This window comes from Alexandromys fortis, unplaced genomic scaffold (genome assembly GCF_014885135.2).
Source record: "Alexandromys fortis isolate MF-2015 unplaced genomic scaffold, M_Fortis_MF-2015_v1.1 scaffold_266, whole genome shotgun sequence".
Classification (NCBI taxonomy): Eukaryota; Metazoa; Chordata; class Mammalia; order Rodentia; family Cricetidae; genus Alexandromys; species Alexandromys fortis.
In genome coordinates this window covers 344729-354669 of record NW_026068155.1, presented here as the reverse complement: position 1 = coordinate 354669, position 9941 = coordinate 344729, and positions in this window count along the sequence as shown.

Genomic DNA, 9941 nt, shown 5'->3' with positions numbered 1-9941 from the left:
GGTTTTTTGAGACAGGGTTTCTCTGTGGCTTTAGAGCCTGTCCTGGAACTAGCTCTGTAGACCAGGCTGGTCTCGAACTCACAGAGATCCGCCTGCCTCTGCCTCCCGAGTGCTGGGATTAAAGGCGTGCGCCACCATCGCCCGGCCTTAACTGTTTTTGTTAACTGAAGTATGTCAAGACAGGATATGGTAATTTTGCTTAAAAATTCACTCTGAGAAAACCTACATTAACATGGCTCAAAAGAAAAAAACAAAAAAGAAGGCTGAGCATGGTGAAACACAACTTTAATCCCAATACTCAGGGTGCAGAGGCAGGAGGATCTCTGTGAGTTTGAGGCCAGTCTGGTCTACAGAGCTAGTTCCAGGACAGCCAGGGCTACACAAAAAAAACCCTGTCTTGAGAAACAAACAAACAAACCAAATCACACACCCAAAGAGCTAATTAAATAGTAAAATTATTGTGGACTCATATTTTCCCTTCTAAAGTGACCCCGCAGGTCAATTTCAGATGTCAAAGTGTTTCATGAACACTTATGTCCTTAAATCAGGCTTGTTTATTACAGAATTCAACAAATTGTTCCTGAGATGACAATTGATATTACTGCTATAAATTATTGATATTACTACTATAAAATTGATATTATTGCTATAAATTATCTTTATGTCTTTGGTCCTTGTTCATTTATAATTGATGTATTTCCAATTCCAGACCCTAGAATGTCACATAATGCTGACAAGGGATGCCATGCCATCATGAGGACCTCCCTTGACCATCATGAGTACCTCCTTCTAGGGATAACTGCTAGATCATACCACATAAAATAACAACATATGTACCACCTCTCCTTATTGTAAGGACTTTCGGATAGAAAACCTAGCTGACTGTCTTGAAGAGAATTTTTCAGTCAATTTCTGCTGGATTTTTTTTTAATATTTATTTATTTATTATGTATGCAATATTCTGTCTGTGTCTATGCCTGCAGGCCAGAAGAGGGCACCAGACCCCATCACAGATGGTTGTGAGCCACCATGTGGTTGCTGGGTATTGAACTCAGGACCTTTGGTAGAGCAGGCAATGCTCTTAACCTCTGAGCCATCTCTCCAGCCCTCTGCTGGATGTTTTAAGTAACCAACTTGATAAGCATTTTACTATCTATCATATTTTTTTTTGTTGCTGTTATTTTTGTTTGTTTGTTTTACCTTTTTTTTTTTTTTTTTTGGTTGGTTGGTTTTGAGACAGAGTCTCTTTGTGTGGTTGTCCTGTAACTCACTATACACATACCAGGTTGGCTTTGAACTCACAGAGGTCTGTCTACATTTGCCTTCCAAATGCTGGGATTAAAGGCATGCACCAAAATTAATTAATTAATTAATTAAAAATTAAAATAAAAAATAAATAAATAAAGGCATGCACCACCATGCCAGGCTTGGTATTTATTTGTTTGTTTTGGTTTGCTGTGTATGTAATAAACTCACTCTTTAAAAACCAAAAATGTATATGTGGTCTGTGTTGACATCTGTGACTCATGTTGCTACCAAAGGCTACAAGGATGTCCAGGGTCTGGGCCGCCACCTGTGGCCATGCTGGTATCTGACAGTCATGCTGCTGCCAGGGCCATGCTAATCTGAGTGGCCTGTGCTGCCACCTATGGCCATAAAAACATTCAGGCCTGAGTTGCTGCCAAGGGCCATGTCTGGGTCCATGGTCCTACAGCAGTTAGCATCAGTGTTGCTGTCCATGGTTTCAGTAACCACTGAAGGCCGTGCAGATGCCCGGGTTCAGTGACCTACCGGAGTCCATGTGGGCATCAGACAGGCCATGCCGAACTGATTGGCCTGTGCTACCATACAGGCCCAGGCTGTGGCCTAAGGCCATGTCTGGATCTATGGCCACACTGCAGCCAGGGTCAGTATTTATATCCTTGACTCTTATTATCACCAAACACCAGGCAAATACCCGGGGTCTGGGCTACCACCTGAGGACATGTTGGCGCCTGAGGGTCATACTGCAGCTGGGGCCACACAGATCTGAGTGGCTTGCACTGCCACAGGTGTCATGGTGACATCCAGGCCTAGGCTGCAGCTGAGGACCATGGCTGGGTTTGTGGCTTTACCACAGCTAGGGTCTGTTTCTTGTTGTCTATGGTTCCAATTACCACAAAGGGCCATGCAGGTGCCCAGGTTTCAGTCAGCCACCTGAGACCATGAGACCATGTTGGTGTCCAAGGGCCATGATGCTGCCAGAGTCATACTGATCGGTGTGTCCTGTGTTGCCACCAGGTTCATAGTAACACCCAGGCCTGAGTTGCTGCTGAGGGCCATGTCTGGGTCCATGGTCCTGCTGCATCTGGGCTCTGTCATGATGTCTTTGGTCTATGTTACCATAGAAGTTCATGCATGATGAAAGCCAAGGGCCATGCTGAGCCAGCCCTGCCTTTCACTGGGCCCGGGAGATCTGGTCCTGCCCCTACCTAGACATTGCAGCAGAAGAGTTGGTCCTGCCCCTCATGAGAGAACTGGCCCCCGCACTAGAGAGAGATGACCCTACCTCTCACGGCAGGCATGGGAGAGTTGGTCCTGATGGCATGGGCATAAGTGAGCTGCCTCCAGCAGGGTATCAGAGAGGGTTTGGGGGAGGGTCCAGTGATGATGATAAGCGAGATGCCAGAGCCTTGAACCAGACCAATGACCCATTGCAATGAACATTTACGGGTGGAGAGGGGAGGGCGCCATGTCTTAGTTATGGTTTCTATTGCTGTGATGAAACACCATGACCAAAAAGCAATTGGGAATTTCCGGGTTTATTCAGTTACACTTCCACTGAAAGAATTCAGGACAGGAACCCAAACAGGGCAAGATCCTGGAGGCAGCAGCTGATGCAGAGTCCTTGGAAGGGTGCTGCTTACTGGCTTGCTCAGCCAGCTTTCTTATAGAATGCAGAACCACCAGCCCAGTGATGGCACCACCCAACATAGGCTGGGCCCTCTCTCGTTGATCACTGATTGAGAAAATGCCTTACAGCCAGATCTTATGGAGGCATTTCCTCAACAGAGGCGCCTTCCTTTCCGATGACTCTAGCTTGTGTCAAGTTGACACACAAAACCAGCCAGTACAGGCTGATTGGACAAAAGGGTATATTTCATGCCACTAGGACAAATGAAGAAGTATTGGAGAGGTGGAAAAGATGGAGGAGTAAGGTACTTTTTTGGTGTTTTGTTTTGTTTTTAATTAATTTGTGGGTGCTGCATGAGTGAGGGCTGGATATGGAGGAACTGAGAGGTGAACAAAATTGGGGTGCATGATGTGAAATTTCCAAAGAATCAATAATGAATTATGTTATAAACAATTTTGAAAAATAAAATGTGACAACCATAGATCATTCTCTGGACCATACAATATAACCAGCAATGATTACTAATTTTCTTGTTTCTGTTTAGTTTCTTATTTTTTAGGATGTAACTAGGGCTTGCCTCAAACTCAAGATCCTTCTTCCTTGGCCTCTCAAGTGCTGGGACGAGAGACATGTAATTTGTTTTTTAAAAAACACTGTGTGAGTGCTCTTTTGGATATTGGCTCTAAGATAACCAAAAAAAGAACAGTTGTGCCAAAAAGAGCAAAATTCATGTACAGAACCACAAAAACTATGCTGGGTGTGTGCCCCATGACAAGACTATTAGGTTCATCATTTGGGAGCTGGAGAAATGGCTCAGTGGTTAAGACTACTGACTGCTCTCCCAGAGGACTCAGGTTCAATTTCTGGCACCCACATGGCAGCTCATAACTGTCTGTAACTTCTGTCCAGGGGATCTGACACTTTCACACGAATGCACATAAAATAAAGAAGAAGTTCATCATTCAGGATATTGTAGATGCCCTGCATTTCTAAATCAAGTTTCTTAAGTGTTTATGTGTTTCCCAAGCTTTATGTCAAGCTGGATTAGTAAATGAGCTGTGCCATTCATAGCAAGGTGGTCAGAAATTGAAACATCCCCACTACAGTTCAAACCTGCTGCTGCAGCTCCTTACCTCTACCAAAGCCCGTGTAAAAGCCTGCTTTCATGAAGACAGAAGAAAAAAAATACATATGGAAAAATAAAATGGGAATTATCTTTTCTTAAAAAGTGTGTGGTTATATGTTTGTGTACACATGTGCAAGACAGAAGTCAACTTCAGGTGTCATTCCTCTGGAACTTTCACCTTTTTTTTTTTTTTAGTTTTGTTTTGAGATTAAGTCTCACTTTGTAGACCAAGCTGGCCTATAACTCATAAGGATCCACTTACCTCTGCTTCTCGAGTCCTAAATGATCAAAAACCACCCATTCCACATCTTGGGAATGTGGGCATTGTGTTCCCTAGACTGCTTCCCAAGAAAAAGGGAGAGTGGGTCGTCTTTGGTTATTCTGTGGATTATGGATATTTGTTATATCTAGGGGAATATAGCAATATAGGATTAAAAAACAACTATTAATCTCAAATATTTTGCATTAGCGTGAATTTTGGCATATTGATAAAAATTCAAAGTCAATTTTGTTACACTGTATATATGTTTCTATTCTTGTTTAAAGAATTTTTGTTTATTGATACAAATTTAAGGTTATTTTTGTTACTACACACTGTATATATGTTTTTACTCTTGTTTGACGTATTGTACCTATGCAGTTCATTTTAAAACGTACGGCAAAATTCTAGTTTTTGAAAGCTATTATCATGAACTATTTTTTTGTTTTATTTTGTTTCATTTTGTTTTTAAGGACAGGCTTTCTCTGTGTAGCTTTGGATTAGAGCATGTTCTGGAACTCTGTCTGTAGACCAGACAGGCCTCAAACTCACAGAGATCTGCCGGCCTCTGCTTCCCAAGTGCTGGGATTAAAGGTGTGCACCACTACTGCCCAGCTATGAATTATTTAGGATAGTCAAGGAACACAAAGCAGTGAGTCATCTATAACAATCAAATTTGTAGATATGCTAGGTGTGCTTTCCAGATCATATAGAGAGATATTTTGGATAGATAGATTGTATTAAAAACCTTTCAAAGACCTAGAGAATATGGCATTCAAAATGTTTTAATTTAGGGCTTTTCATAACAATGAGATACATCTGCTCCTGGCTGCACCAATTTACTTCAGAGATGATAGGCATTGAAGAAACTCCTGAGGGAGTTTGCTGTCCTTGTAGCAAGGCTAGCCATTTGACAAGCAGCTGCTCTTGTCTGGATTGCTTAACAGTATGTTATATAACTGGGCATGTAGGACCCATGGGAAAGGGACTGCTAAATTTTGCCAAAACAAAGTGGGTGGTCCTTCAGTGTTCCTGCTTCCCAGAAGAAATTGCCAGACATTCTGCCGAAAACAGAGAAAAGTAACTGACACACAGCCAATATAGGCATGACAGTCTTTCAAATTTCCTGTTTCACTGAAAAGTCTGCCAGATACTATGGGCTTTCCAAAGAGTCAAAAAGAGCAAAGTGTAAAATATCGATACAACACACCTTCGGTGACACGCTTCCTCTAACAAGGCCACACTTAATCCTCAAGTCACCACTTCCTAGTGACTAAGGACTCAAATATATGAACCTATGGGGGCCATTTATTATTCAAGCCACCACACCCTCTTTGCCTTGTCAAGGTAGGCCATTCTTTCAGATTCCTCACTCACAGAAGATCTCCCCTGATCTTCTGGGGCAGACAACAGAAGATTGATACTGCCCTATGTGGCAATCAAAGAGTTAATGTTGTCCTGTGTCAGAGCTGAAGAATGATGCTGCCCTTGTGCCACCTTGGGAACTTTGCCCCCAATGAAACCGTCAAGAGCTCCATGGAGAAACCTAGGATAGCTATCTAGGAAGCAGGTAAGTCTATATAATAACCTATATAATTTTAACTGATACACGGGCTCCTTGGGCTATACGTTTTGCTCTAATTTTTTCTTCTTAGATCTATGATGATGTTGATTGCTAACTGTAGCTTTATCAGTTTAGCAGCCGCTTCCTGGTCAGTCCATCTCGTATGTGAAAATAAGGCCTTGCTTTTTCTCAGGCTACTAGATCACCTGGAGAGAAAGACACACTCCCAGACAGGTTTACCGTGTTGGCAGGCTTGACATTCAAAAGGAGAATACATGATGTTGAGATTTTGAAGGTTCAGTCAGGCAGTGGTAGTGCACACCTTTCTTTGATCCCAGCACTCAGAAGGTGGCACTCTGTGAGTTCAAGGCCAGCCTGGTCTACAGAGCACTTTCCAGGACAGACGGGGCTGTTACACAGAGAAACCTTGCCTCAAAAAGAAGAAGACCCCATAGACTCATATTTGAATTCTTGATTACCAAGGAGCGGCTCTATTTGAGAAGGATTAGGAGGTATGGTATTATTGGAATAGGTTTGGCCTTGTTGGAGGAAGCGTGTCACTGGGGATGGGTTTTGAGGTCCACACCAGGCCCAGTCTCTCTCCCTCTGCTTGTGGATAAGAATGTAGCTCTCAGCTACTACTCTCAAGCATCATGCATGCCTGCTGCTGGGCTCCCTGCCATGATGAGAATGAACTAAGCCTCTGAAACTGTAAACAAACCTCCAATTAAATCCTTTATTTTATAAGAGTTGTCTTGGTTGTGGTGTCTCCACAACAATAGAACAGGGACTAAGACAGCATATTCATGCATTGCCTTTTTATAATGTTGGGGGTCAAATCCAGTGCCTCATACATGTTATGCAAGTGTTCTGCTACTGAGCCATATCTCAGATCTTTCTTTTTATTTATTTATTTAAAACAAAATGTCACATTGCACCCAAGGCTATCCTAGAATTCCACTATGCAATGCAGGCTTGCATTCTCCTGCCTTGGCTTTATGTGTGTTGCTGGGATTACAAGCATGAGGCACCAAACCAGATGTGTGTATATGTGTGTGTGCGCGCCCTCACGCACATGTGCATAGATGATGGGGCCATAGCCACTGGACACATTCTACTTCTGTGTATCATTCCTAGGACCAACACATATTTTTGAATACAAACTAGGGTCTATGCTTATTCTACATCATGAAATACACCAATAAATAGAAAAATCTCAACCCTCACAAACGCTATATTGTAGTGGAGAGAAACAGAAAAATAAAATAGATGGGTAAAACAGGCTGGAAACATTGTTTGGGTAAATCACGTGCTCTTGGTTTAATTTCCCACACCAAACATTACATTAGAGAAGGTGTTGCCGAGGAATACAAAACGCTTATTCACCCAAGCTGAATGTGATGTTTATCACTAAGGGGCATCAGTAAAAAAACGGTGATTTTCAGGCTAAGCCATACTTGTCACAGCCCAAGCAAACTCGACAGTTAGGAAGAGCCTTTCCCAGAAAAGCAACATGCAGACAACAGTGTCCAATAACCTTCCAAGGCCTTCCTTCTCTGAGGGATGTTAATGGTGAGCAAGTCCAAAATATCCAACAGTCTGAAAATGAGCACAGGTGATCTGGTTAAGACAGCCACTGTGTTTTGCTCAGAGAACCACATTTTAGAAGAACAATTTAGGCAGACCTTGTAGCAACATAAAATGTAAAGTGAACTGGCAATATAGACCATGAAGAAAGCACTTGCCTTGCATGTGTGTAGCCCTGGGTTCCAAATTCAATACGATAGCAAGAACAAACAAGCAAAAATTGTTCGTGAAAAGTAGTGGCTCAGGCTTTCAAGAAACAGATCAGTAAAACCAAGTAGAGAGTGCAACATGAGAAGTCAGAAAGTCATAGCAAAGGTCCTCCTGTCTTTAAGCATGCCCCCCGAGGTTCTTAGAGATGGGAAGTGGTGTTTGAAAGAGAGATAGACACCTGTCTACTGTAGGACAGACTAGATCCCTAGGCCTCAACAGAAAGGCACTAAACGGAAACAGACTTGAGTAGAATGGGGTAAAGTACTTTTTATGGGTAAGTGACAGACAGGGCTGCTTTAGAAGGAAGTGAGCAACCTTCCTGTCATTGCTGACACTCTCCAGGCAAAAACAGATGCGTTCCAAAACACTATGAACCTATCTTTGGCGTATACCCTAACCAATCCTATGTGGAGTGGCTAGGTGATTCAGAAAGACCTGAGGGACTGGTAGCCTTCCCTAGAGGCTCACAGAGGAGCAGCGGGAGCACCCATTAGTGCTCTAATCAGCACCTTCATTGCCAGAATCTTTCTAGGCCTCTGTACTGGGTGCTTGTGTGGGGCACAGTCACCCTCCTCATCTTCCACCAAGGTTACCAGGCAGCAAAGATCTTCCCCAAGGCATCTGCATTCCATCTTCTCTCCCTCCCCCTTTCAATTGAGCACAGGAAATTGATTTTAATCTGAAGCCTCCCGTTGCTTAGCAACGGAAGTGCCAGATCCTAGCAACCAGGAACCACAAAGGACATTGCCAAAAGTGGGGGCTGTCTGGGCCCTGCTCTTGCTCAACCACTGAATGCTGCATCCTCAGTGTTTCTTCTCTCACATGGTGAGTATTAAGAAGCTGATTGCTCAGGAAGCTGAATGACCTTACCCAACACCCACCTGTCATCCCAGAGCTCCTTCAAAGCAAATTTCCCAGAACAGTGGAATACAACTTGCCATGACTACAGGGTGGCTGCCCCTATGAATCACTTCAACGGAAATGTACAGAACTTGGTAGTTGTGTGTTGTAGGGATTCTGTTGGCTAACTGGGTGGGAGAGGGCTCCTGCTACCCTGTGTGACAGCAACTCCTACCTGGGGTGGGTGGGGGCAGGATAATCCTAGATCATTGAGGTTGGAAGGAACCAGGGAGCACACAAGATAAATCACTATCAAAGATTTGCAACTGAGATTCTGGAATACTTTGGGCCTACATACCTAGGCCCAAAGGAATACCCCAACATAAAATCAACCAACATTATCAGCTTCCCTATTAGGCCAATGAGCAGGGTCAGAGGCATTGCCTCTCCCTGCTGTAACCCCAAGATTGCCAAGTCTTGAAGAAGGCCTTGCCTCAAGCTTTCTGAGATAGTTCCAGGACAAGAGGGTAGTCACCTAGGGAGAATTACTACTTGGTGAACAACTTCTCCAGAATGAGAGGTACCAGGATTGGCCTTTCCAGAATTGACTGTTGTGCTAACACACATTTTCCCAGAATTACCACATCTTCAGAGAGAATCAGCAGTTGAAGGCAGCCCCAGGAGTGCAGAGGGTCCTGGCAGCAACAACAACAAAGGAGACACAGGAAGCTAACAACAGGAGTCTGATAGCCACCTCTTCCCCCAGGTTCAGCTCAGGCTCCTTCCTGCCTCTCAGCGCCTTTCTTGCTTCTCTCCCTCCCTCTCTCCTGAGGGAAGAGCTTTGACCTCTTTCTTCCATTGCCCAGCACACCAGCCTGCCTCCACGGGCTGGGAGAGTCAGCGTGGATGCCACCAGAATGAGGGGACTGAAGTGAGGGGGCAGGCTAGTGCTCTCCAGGCACGAGCTGTTGCCTGTGCACCCACCGTGCTGCTAGTGCACACAGACACACAGAGAGCTCTGGTCACCTCTGTGGAGGCTAATCGCCATACCAAATGCCTTCTCACGGGGCTGAGGTAAGTCACACTTGGGTAAACACCTTCCTTGAGAACTTTCTGTATTCCACATGTAAAGCTGGCTGTTGTGGAAAACGGCAAACCTAACACAAGAACTTTGTGATGAGCACTCCTGTACACATCACTCAGCCTTAGAGATGGTCAGCTCCCAGCCATTCATCTGAGCAGTGGATCCCTAGGAAGTTCAGGATGCAGTCCAGAACTCCTGCCACTCAGCTTTGCTGTCATTATATGGCCTACGATGAGTGTGACCCTATAGCATCATCAAATACTGTGTCAAATGTCTGACATCTCATCAATGTCATAAAATACACTGCTGTGCTTTTTCCAGTGGGCAGCACTAGAAGACTCTGCCTCCTCCCCCAAGCAACACCAAGAAAACATGGCA